Genomic DNA, 12,479 nt, shown 5'->3' on the forward strand with positions numbered 1-12,479 from the left:
CTCTCCAGCATTTATTGCTTGTGGACTTTTGGATCGCATCCATTCTGACTGGCGTGAAATGGTACCTCATTGTGGTTTTGATTTGCATTTCTCTGATAATGAGTGATGTTGAGCATCTTTTCATGCGTTTGTTAGCCATCTGTATGTCTTCTTTGGAGAAATATCTAGTTCTTTGGCCCATTTTTTGATTGGGTCATTTATTTTTCTGGAATTGAGCTGCAGGAGTTGCTTGTATATTTTTGAGATTAGTTGTTTATCAGTTGCTTCATTTGCTATTATTTTCTCCCATTCTGAAGGCTATCTTTTCACCTTGCTTATAGTTTCTTTTGTTAAAAATATGGAGTGTTTCACAAATTTGCATGTCATCCTTGCGCAGGGGCCATGCTAATCTTCTCTGTATCGTTCCAATTTTAGTATATGTGCTGCCGAAGCAAGCACTGTATTAATTCTTAATAAAGTTATACCATATCTTTTTCAACATGTAGAGAATACATCTGGATTTTTATAAATTCCATTCATAAGCATTCTTCTATTTCTCCACGAGAGGGCAGCATTAGAACAGTATATATTTATTCATACACAGATTACATCTGGATTTTATGAATTCCATTTATAAGCATTCTATTTCTCCACGAGAGGGCAGCAAAAGTACAGTAAATATTAATTCATACCCACACATTTTGGCAACCTGATGTGAAGAACTGACTCATTGGAAAAGTCTCTGATGCTGGGAAAGATTGAAGGTGGGGGGAGAAGGGCACAACAGAGGATGAGATGGTTAGATGGCATCACGGACTCGATGGACATGAGTTTGAGTAGGTGCCAGGAGTTGCTGATGGACAGAGAAGCCTGGCATGCTATAGTCCATGGGGTCGCAAAGAGTCAGACACAACTGACTAACTGAACTGAACTGACTGGCATATGCATATAAAATCCTAAGACAGACTCAAAATGGACATACTATCCCAAGAGTTGTGTACAACATACGTTTTAATAATATAACTGGGAAAATAACCACAGATGAATAATTTTATATATAGTTAAAAGTATACAAGAATCTGTACATCTACAACAATAAAGCCATTTGAGGTAACATGCATGGACCGAGAAATGATGATACTAAGTGAAGTGAGGCACACAGAGAAAGACAAATACCAAATGATATCACTTAAATGTGGAATCTAAAATATGGTACAAATGAACATGGGTATGAAGCAGAAATATACTCATGGACATAGAGAACAGACTTGTGGCTTCCAAGGCAAAGAGAATTGGGGGAACAATGGAGTAGGAGATTGGGGTTAAGAGATACAAACTAAAGTATATGGAATGGATGGACAAGTTCCTGCTGTAGAGCACAGAGAACTATATTCAGTATCCTAATATAAATCATAATGGAAAAAATATATACAGACTTCTCTAGCAGTCCATTGGTTAAGACTCTGCACTTTCACTGCAGGGGATGCAGGTTCAGTCCTTGGTCAGGAGACAAATCCCACATGCTGGACAGTGTAGCCAAAAACAAAAAAAACAAAAAGATTAAATAAAATAATGCGTAAATACACACACACACACACACACACAATGTATATGTACACATACATGTGTATAATAGAAACACTTTGCTGTAAAGCGGAAATTAACAGAACATTGGAAAGCAGCTGTGCTTCACTTAAAAAGTATCATCACTGGGAAAAAAAAGATTGGTATGTTTCATTGTATGTAAAGTTTATATCCAAAGAAAACTGCTATAAAAAACATGGCTCGCTACTTAATGGCAGGCTTGCAGAAATACTTAAGGAGATGCATACTGATGTCTGCAATTTACCACAAAATGCACCAAGGAAAAAGATTGATTGATGATTGGATAGAGGGATGGGAAAATGGATAGATAGATGACAAAGGAAGTATTGTAAAATGGTTACAAAAGCAGACCCCTATATATGCTGTCTACAAGAGACCCACCTCAAACTAAGGGGCACATACAGACTGAAAGTGAAGGGTTGGAAAAAGGTATTTCATGCAAATAGAGACAAGAAGAAAGCAGGAGTATTAATACTCATATGAGATAAAATAGACTTTGAAATAAAGGCTGTGAAAAGAGACAAAGAAGGACACTACATAATGATCAAAGGATCAATCCAAGAAGAAGATATAATATTTATAAATATATATACATCCAACATAGGAGCACCTCAATACATAAGGCAAATGCTAGCAAGTATGAAAGGGGAAATTACCAGTAACACAATAATAGTGTGAGACTTTAATACCTCACTGACACCTATGGATAGATCAACCAAACAGAAAATTAGCCAGGAAACACAAACTTTAAATGATACAATGGGGTAGTTAGACCTAATCGATATCTATAGGACATTTCAATTTCGCCTTTTTCTCAAGAGCACAGAGAACATTCTCCAGGATAGATCACATCCTGGGTGATAAATCTAGCCTTGGTAAATTAAAAAGAATCGAAATCTTTCAAGCATCTTTTCTGATCACAATGCAGTAAGATTAGTTTTCATTCCAATCTCAAAGAAAGGCAATGCTAAAGAATGCTCAAACTACTGCACAATTGCACTCATCTCACACACTAGTAAAGTAATGCTCAAAATTCTCCAAGCCAGGCTTCAGCAATATGTGAACTGTGAATTTCCGGATGTTCATGCTTGTTTTACAAAAGGCAGAGGAACCAGAGATCAAATTGCCAACATCCGCTGGATCATCAAAAAAGCAAGATAGGTCCAGAAAAACATCTATTTCTGCTTTATTGACTATGCCAAAGCCTTTGACTGTGTGGATCACAAACTGTGGAAACTTCTTCAAGAGATGGGAATAACAGACCACCTGACCTGCCTCTTGAGAAACCTATAGGCAGGTCAGGAAGCAACAGTTAGAACTGGACATGGAACAACAGACTGGTTCCAAATAGGGAAAGGAGTACGTCAAGGCTGTATATTGGCAACCTGCTTACTTAATTTATATGCAGAGTACATCATGAGAAACGCTGGGCTGGAAGAAGCACAAGCTGGAATCAAGATTGCCAGGAGAAATATCAGTAACCTCAGACATGCAGATGACACCACCCTTATGGCAGAAAGTGAAAAGGAACTAGAAAGCCTCTTTATGAAAGTGAAAGTGGAGAGTGAAAAAGTTGGCTTAAAGCTCAACATTCAGAAAACTAAGATCATGACATCTGGTCCCATCTCTTCATTGGAAATAGATGGATAAACAGTGGAAACAGTGTCAGACTTTATTTTTTGGAGCTCCAAAATCACTGCAGATGGTGACTGCAGCCATGAAATTAAAAGATGCTTACTCCTTGGAAGGAAAGTTATGACCAACCTAGATTGCATATTAAAAAGCAGAGACATTACTTTGCCAACAAAGTTCCATCTAGTCAAGGTTATGGTTTTTCCAGTGGTCATGTATGGATGTGAGAGTTGGATGATAAAGAAAGCTGAGCACTGAAGAATTGATGGTTTTGAACTGTGGTTTGGAGAAGACTCTTGAGAGTCCCTTGGATTGCAAGGAGATCCAACCAGTACATCCTTTAGGAGATCAGTCCTGGGTGGTCATTGGAAGGACTGATGCTGAGGGTGAAACTCTGATACTTTGGCCACCTCATGAAAAGTGTTGACTCATTGGAAAAGACCCTGATGCTGGAAGGGATTGGGGGCAGGAGGAGAAGGGGACAACAGAAGATGATGTGGCTGGATGGCATCACTGACTCGATGCACATGAGTTTGGGTGAATTCTGGGTGTTGGCAATGGACAGGGAGGCCTGGCGTGCTGCAATTCATGGGGTCGCAAAGAGTCGGACACGACTGAGCAACTGAACTGAACTGAATAGGAAAAAAAAAGATTAAAAATAGAAACATATGGAGTCTAAACAATATGCTTCTGAATAACCAAGAAATCACACACACACACACAAAATCAAAAGAAATCAAAATATGCATAGAAACGAATGAAAATTAAAACATGACAACCCAAAACCTATGGCATTCAGTAAAATCAGTGCTTAGGGGAAGGCTTATAGCAATACAAGCTTACATCAAGAAATAAGAGAAAAATCAAATAAATGACATAACTTTATACTTAAAGCAACTAGAAAAGGAAGAAATTAAGAACCCCTGGGTTAGTAGAAGGAAAGAAATCATGAAAATTAGTGCAGAAATAAATAAAAAAGAAACAAAGGGGACTATAGCAAAAATCAACAAAACTAAAAGCTGGTTCTTTCAGAAGATAAATAAAACAGACAAATCATTAGCCAGATTCATCAAGAAAAAAAGAGAGGTATCAAATCAACAAAGTTAGAAATGAAAAGGGAGAAATAACATCAGACAACTCAGAAATACAAAGGATCATAGGAGACTACTATCAGCAGCTATATGACAATAAAATGGACAACTTGGAGGAAATGGACAAACACTCAGAAAAGTACAACCTTCCAAAACTGAACCAGGAAGAAACAGAAAACTTAACAGATCCATCAGAAGCACAGAAATCAAAACTGTAATAAAAAATCTCCCAACAAACAAAAGCCCAGGACCAGATGGCTTCACAGGTGAATTCTACCAAAAATTAAGAGAAGAGCTAACACCTATCCTACTCACACTCTTCCAGAAAATTTCAGAGGAGGGTAAACTTCCAAACTCATAATATGAGGCCTCCGTCACCATAATCCCCAAACCAAAGATGCTATAAAAAAGAAAACTATAGGCCAATATCACTGATGAACCTAGATGAAAAACCTTCAACAAAATTCTAGCAAACAGAATTCAACAACATATTAAAAAGATCAGACATCATGACCAAGTGGGCTTTATCCCAGGGATGCAAGGATTCTTCAATATTGGCAAATCAATGAATGTAATACACCACATTAACAAATGGAAAAATGAAACCCATATGATTATCTCCATAGATTCAGAGAAAGCCTTTGACAAAAGTCAACATCCATTTATGTTAAAAGCCCTCCAGAAAGAAGACATAGAAGGAACATACCTCAACATAATAAAAGCCATATATGATAAACCCACAGCAAACATTATCCTCAATGGCGAAAATTTGAAAGCATTTCCCCTAAAGTCAGGAACAAGACAAGGGTGCCCACTGTCTCCAATACTACTCAACATAATTTTGGAAGTTTAGCCATAGCAATCAGAGAAGAAAAATAAATTAAATGAAATCTAGATTGGAAAAGAAGTAAAACTATCACTGTTTGCAGATGACATGATCCTCTACATAGAAAACCCAAAGACACCACCAGAAAATAACTAAAGCTAATCTTTAGCATATTACAAAGTAGAGACATTACTTTGCCAACAAAGGCCCGTCTAGTCAAGGCTGTGGTTTTTCCAGTAGTCATGTATGGATGTGAGAGTTGGACTGTGAAGAAAGCTGAGCACCGAAGAATTGATGCTTTTGAACTGTGGTGTTGGAGAAGACGCTTGAGAGTCCCATGGACTGCAAGGAGATCCAAACAGTCCATTCTAAAGGAGATCAGTCCTGGGTGTTCTTTGGAAGGAATGATGCTAAAGCTGAAACTCCAGTACTTTGGCCACCTGATGTGAAGAGTTGACTCATTGGAAAAGACTCTGATGCTGGGAGGGATTGGGGGAAGGAGGAAAAGGGGACGACAGAGGATGAGATGGCTGGATGGCATCACCGACTCGATGGACGTGAGTTTGAGTGAATTCCAGGAATTGGTGATGGACAGGGAGGCCTGGCGTGCTATGATTCATGGGGTCACAAAGAGTTGGACACGACTGAGCCACTGAACTGAACCGAATCTATGAATATAGTAAATCTGCAGGATATAAAATTAGCACACAGAAATCCCTTGCATTCCTATACACTAACACAGAGAAAACAGAAAGAGAAATCAAGGACACAATCTCTTTCACCATTGCAATGAAAAAAATAAAATATTTAGTAATAAATCTACTTAAGGAAACAAAAGACCTATATATAGAAAACTTTAAAACACTGATGAAAGAAATCAAAGATGACACAAATTTATGGAGAAATATACCATGTTTATGGACCTGAAGAATCAATGTAGTGAAAATGAGTGAACTACCCAAAGCAATTTATAGATTCAATGCAAGCCCTATGAAGCTACCAACGGTATTTTTCAGAGAACTAGAGCAAATAATTTCACAATGTGTATGGAAATACAAAAAACCTCGACTAGCCAAAGCAATCTGGAGAAAGAAGACGGAACTGGAGGAATCAACCTGCTTGACTTCAGACTAAACTACAAAGCTACAGCCATCAATACAATATGGTATTGGCACAAAGACAGAAATATAGATCAATGGAACAAAATACAAAGCCCAGAGATAAATCCACCCACCAATGGACACCTTATCTTTGACAAAGGATGCAAGAATATACAGTGGAGAAAAGACAATCCCTTTAACAAGTGGTGCTGGGAAAACTGGCCAACCACTTATAAAAGAATGAAACTAGAGCACTTTCTAACACCATACAAAAAATTAACTCAAAATTGATTACAGATCCAAATGTAGGACTAGAAGCTACAAAATTCCTAGAGGAAATCATAGGCAAAACACTCTTTGATGTAAATCACAGCAGGATCCTCTATGACCCGCCTCCCAGAATAATGGAAATAAAAGCAAAAACAAACAAACAGGACGTAATTCAATGTAAAAGCTTTTGCACAACGAAGGAAACTATAAGCAGGGTGAAAAAACAGCCTTCAAAATGGGAGAAAATAATAGCAGACGAAGCAACTGACAAAGAATTAATCTAAAAAATATACAAGAAGCTCACTACCAGAAAAATAAACAAGCCAATCAAAAAATGGGCCAAAGAACTAAACAGACATTTCTCCAAGACGATGTACAAATAGCTATCAAATACATGAGAAGATGCTCAACATCACTCATTATCAGAGAAATTAAAATCAAAACCACAATTAGGTACCATCTCATGCCAGTCAGATTGGCTGCTATCAAAAATTCGACAATCAATAAATGGAGAGGCTGCAGAGAAAACGGAACCCTCTTACACTGTTGGTGGGAATGCAAACTAGCACAGCTACTATGGAGAACAGTGTGGAGATTCCTTAAAAAACTGGAAATGGAACTGGCATATGATCCAGCAAGCCCACTGCTGGGCATACACACTGAGGAAACCAGAACTGAAAGAGGCATGTGTACCCCAATGTTCATGGCAGCATTGTTTACAATAGCTAGGACCTGGAAGCAACTTAGATGTCCTTCAGAAGACGAATGGATGAGAAAGCCCTGGTACATATACACAATGGAATATTACTCAGCTATTAAAAAGAACAGATTTGAATCAGTACTAATCATGTGGATGAAACTGAAGCCTATTATATGGAGAGAAGTAAGTCAGAAAGAAAAACACCAATACAGTATATTAACGCATGTATATGGAATTTAGAAAGATGGTAACGATAACCCTGTATGTGAGACAGCAAAAGAGACACAGATGTATAGAACAGTCTTTTGGGCTCTGTGGGAGAGAGAGAGGGTGAGATGATTTGGGAGAATGGCATTGAAACATGTATAATATCATATATGAAACGAATCGCCAGTCCAGGTTCGATGCAGGATACAGGATACATGGGGCTGGTGCACTGGGATGACCCAGAGGGATGGTATGGGGAGGGAGGTGGGAAGGGGGTTCAGGATGGAGAACACGTGTACACCCGTGGCAGATTCATGTTGATGTATGGCAAAACCAATACAATATTGTAAATTAATTAGCCTCCAATTAAAATAAATAAATTTAAACTTAAAAAAAAAAGAAAAAGAAAAAAGGAGAGAAGAATCAAATCAACAAACTTAGAAATTAAAAAAAAAGAGGTTACAACAGACAAAGCTGAAATACAAAGGATTATAAGAGATATTATGAACAACTCGATGGCAATAAAATGGATAACATGGAAGAAATGAACAGATTCTTTAAAAAGCTCAATCTTCCATAACTGAACCAGGAAGAAAAGAAAAACTAGGCACAATCTAATTAGAAGTTCCAAATCTAGGCTGTGATCAAAAATTTCCCCAAAGACAAAAGACCAAGAGCAGATGGCTTCACAGGGAAATTCTAAACATTTACAGATGAGCAAATGCCTATCCTATAAAACTCGCTCAAAGAATTGCAGAGGAAGGAACATTTCCACATTTATTCTACGAGGCTACCATCACCCTGATACCAAACCAGACAAGGACAACATGAGAAAAGAAAACTACAGGTCAATATCACTGATGAACATAGATGCAAAAAATCCTCAACAAAATTTTAGCAAACAGAACTCAACAACATATCAAAAAGCTCATACACCATGATCAAGTTGGGTTTATTCCAGAGATGCAAGTATTCTTCAATATATGCAAATCAATCAATGTGATAGACCATATTCACTAAATGAAAGACAAAATTCGTATGATAAACTAAATAGATGCAGAGAAAGCCATTAAATTTAAAAATTTAAAATTATTAAATTAAAAACAAATAAATAAACTAAAAAAAGAGAAAAAGTTGAAATGACTCAAATGTCCATCAACTGGTGATCGAATAAATAAAACATGCAATGCAATAGTATTCACTCATCAAATGAGTAGAGTTCTTATACATGTTATAACATACTATAGCTCCAAAAAGATTACATTAATTAAAAGAAGCCAGGAATAAAACGCTGCCTGTTGCCTTATCCCATTCATGTGAATGCATTTGTCCCAGATTAGATAATTCTCTGAAGACAGGAAATAGAGGAGTGGATGCCAGGGCCCAGATGAAGGGGGAAATGGAAAATGTCTACCAACTGGACAGTGTTTCCCATTGGAGTGATGAAAATATTCTAGAATGAGGCAGTGATTATGGCCATGCAACCTATGAATAAATAACAAATCAATGAATTATACAGTTTAACTGGTAAATTCATGGTACATGGACAACATGTCAATAAATAAAAAGTGTTTTTAAAAAAACTGCTGAACTTAACTTCTATGTCCTGGAATATTACCCTTGAAAAATAAAGGAGAAGTAGATATTATCATAGGCAAAAAAATTAGGGAATTTATTCTCAGCAGATATCTGGTCTGTAAGAAATGTTACAAGAAGTTATTTACACAGGATGAGATAATATTGAAGAGAAACTATGAGTTAAGAAAGAGTGTCATGCTGAAGTTTGTCAGAAAACAAAAAAATTTGGAATTATCCTTCAATGAAAAAATGAATTAGAAGAAGCATAAATGACGGAAAATTGAAATGAATGTTTCTTTCTTATTATTAACTGGTAAAGGATAAATGCTTGTTTGGGCTTCTCCATCTTTACTTTTTATGGATTATGAATCTTCATAATTAAAATGGGTTTCATGTATATAAGACATATTTTGGCTCAGCAGTATAGGATCCCCCTGCAATGCAGAAGCCATAGCAGACACGAGATCCATCTCTGGGTCGGGAAGATTCCCTACAGAAGAGCATGGCAACCCACTCCAGTATTCTTGCCTGAGAATCGCTGTGGACACACGAGACTGGTGGGCTTATAGTCCATGGGGTGGAAAAGCGGTGGAAACGACTGAGCAACTAAACAACAACAGACACACCTTCCTAAGTAACTCTGAAGATACTAGAAATAGATGAGAAAATTCTCAGTCTAAACAAAGCAAAACAAAATGCTTAGACAGTAGAACTTAATTATAAAATACCTAGAGAGTAGAGCTGAAGTACAAAAGATTTTAGACAATAAAATCTCTCCCAACAGTAGTGTAAGCAGTGTGATCCACACAACAGAGAAGAGTAATTTTTAATACCCACTCAACAGAACTTTCTAGTCACATTCAGAAATTAAAGGAAACAAAAATGCTCAGAAAATAAACATGGTATAAAATTTATTGATCATTTTATGTCTAATTATGACTGTAAGAGTGTAAGGGAAATTTTAAGAAAAAACATCTGGAAAATATGCAGTTTTAGAAACACCAATGAATGTAATTTTATTTTCTTTTTTCCATAGTCTCAAAATAACTGAAAAGTAAGAATGAATTTCACTTTAAAACATATTTTTCCAAATTCAGCAGGAAATTTTATGTTCAAATATAAAAAAGATTTTGTACTTTTCAAGCCAAGAAAGTTTGTACATTGCAGTGAATACTTTCTTTCACTGATTTAGACATAAATAAAAGCACACCGTGTGTCTTTACCTTGACTGTCTGTGGTATCACTATGTATTTAGAATCAACTGCTTGAACATGGGGTGTATATTAGTACATTCCTTCAGGGACTGCAGGCTGTGCAGGAAGTGGTCCCAAGGCCTTTCAAACCATTAAGGATGCTCTGTGGAATGGAGAAATGGTAACATGGCAGCCTGTGTTGGCGACAAATGTTTAACAGAGTCTTGTCTTAATTAACCCCCTCATAGAAGACAGTGAATTTTTAAAGATAAGTACTAAAACTGTGGCCGTATGAAATTACATATATATGTACACACCTATCTACACATATGTGTGTGCATATGTGTATATATATAGACTAAAGTTTTGTACCTTGTGAATAATAAATAAAATATTAAAACCTGACATATATGACAACAAACTTTTACAACTTAAACCAACAAAATTTGGTTTTGCAGGGGAAAAATATTTAATTACTGACACTATTTAAAAATTCTGAAGTATGGAGATGGTAATAAAAATAGAACCAGCTTTTACTTGGTTTTATTCTTGTAATAAAACTCTTCATGGGCAATGCCCCCCAGTATTGCCTGCACTGGATGTGGGCCACTCCCTTTGCCCCGCCTGTGGAAGGCCACTGTTACATTCTAAATTCCTTAGCTAAAAAGGTCCTAATCATTACTGGCTTTGTGACCTCCAAAAACCACCATTATTTCCCTTGCTTTCCTCCCTCCTTCCTCCCCCTCTTTATTTCCTTTTCTTTCTTATTATACAATTGTTAAAGATTGCTTTCCATTTATAGTTATTACAAAATACTGGCTATATTCCCCATGTTGCATAATACATCCTTGAGCTCATCTTACACCTAAAACTTTGTACCTCCAACTCCTCCAACTCTGTATTGCCCCTTCCCCTCCCCACTCCTCGCTGATAACCAGTAGATTGTTCTTTCTATCTGTGAGCCCCTATTTTTGTTATATTCTCTACTTTGTGGTATTTTAAGGTTCTAGAAGTGATATCATACAGTATTTTTCTTTCTTATTTTATTAAGTATTATACCTTACATGTTGCAGCAAATGGCATTATTTCATTCCTTTTATGGCTGAGCAGCATTCCATAGGTATTCCTTGGTGGCTCCAGGGTGAAGAATCCGCCTGTCAAGAAGGACATATGGGTTCAATCCCTAGGTAAGGAAGATCCCTTGGAAAAGGAAATGGCAACCCACTGGAGTGTTCTTGCCTGGAAAATTCCATGGACAGAGGAGCCTGGAGGGGTAGGGTCCATAGGGTCGCAAAGAGTGGGACATGACTTAGTGACTGAACAATGAGTGTCCCATAGTATATATATAGGGATTCCCTGATGGCTCAGATGGTAAAGTGTCTGCCCAAAATGTGGGAGACCCTGGTTGAATCCCTGGGTTGGGAAGATCCCCTGGAGAAGGAAATGGCAACCCACTCCAGTACTCTTGCCTAGAAAATTCCATGGATGGAGGAGCCCAGTGGGGTACAGTCCATGGGGTCGCAAAGAGTTGGACACGAGTGAGTGACTTCCCTTAGTGATTTCCCTTAGTGACTGAACAACAATGACTGTCCCATAGTATATATATACCACATCTTTATCCATTCATCTGTCTATCATCTGATGGACATTTAAGTTGCTTCCATGTCTTGGTGAATGGTGTGCTTCAAGGAACATTGGGGTACATGTGTCTTTTTGATTAACATTGTGCTTTTTTTTTTAAAATATATATCCAAGAATGACACTGCTAGGTCATGTGTTGTTACATTTTTCATTTTTTGAGAAATCTCCTGCCAGGGTCCAGCCCCGGCTGATCCAGGGAGTTCGAAGTGGGGATGGCGTCAGCGAGGATCAGGATACAATAGCTTCAATTAGATATTAATTAGAGAAATAAAGAGTAATAGAATGAGGATAGCTCAGTAGGAAAATTCAGTGGAGAAAAGAGGCTGAGTAGCTTGGTTTACACGGGAGACCAATAAAACTTCAAGACAAGAAGTTTGCACCACTTACGTAGGCCACAGGCGTCCTTCCGTTCTCCCAAAGGAGAGGAGACACTGAGACCTCCCCGGTTGGATCTTAGAAGCCCAGGCATAATTAGTAAGCACGGTGGGTTCCGTGCTTCAGATGGAGACTCAGCCAGAGTTTGAGAGAGAGAGACATGGGGAGACCAGTCTTTTGAGGAACTTATCCCAATTCTTTATTTTCCATGGTCTACTTTTATACACTGAGATGTTATGCAAAAATCACGTGGGGTCAACAGTCCTGACTTTTATCAAAATC

The 12,479-nt window shown here is 37.6% G+C and overlaps 1 non-coding gene across 1 annotated transcript; it reads right to left on the reverse strand.

The window, feature by feature from the left end:
• Positions 1 to 331: 331 nt before the first annotated feature.
• Positions 332 to 438, reverse strand: LOC129640529 (U6 spliceosomal RNA). The gene has a single exon (XR_008708885.1). It is a non-coding gene; the product is annotated as a U6 spliceosomal RNA (small nuclear RNA).
• Positions 439 to 12,479: the final 12,041 nt, after the last annotated feature.

This window comes from Bubalus kerabau, chromosome X (assembly GCF_029407905.1).
Source record: "Bubalus kerabau isolate K-KA32 ecotype Philippines breed swamp buffalo chromosome X, PCC_UOA_SB_1v2, whole genome shotgun sequence".
Lineage (NCBI taxonomy): Eukaryota > Metazoa > Chordata > Mammalia > Artiodactyla > Bovidae > Bubalus > Bubalus kerabau.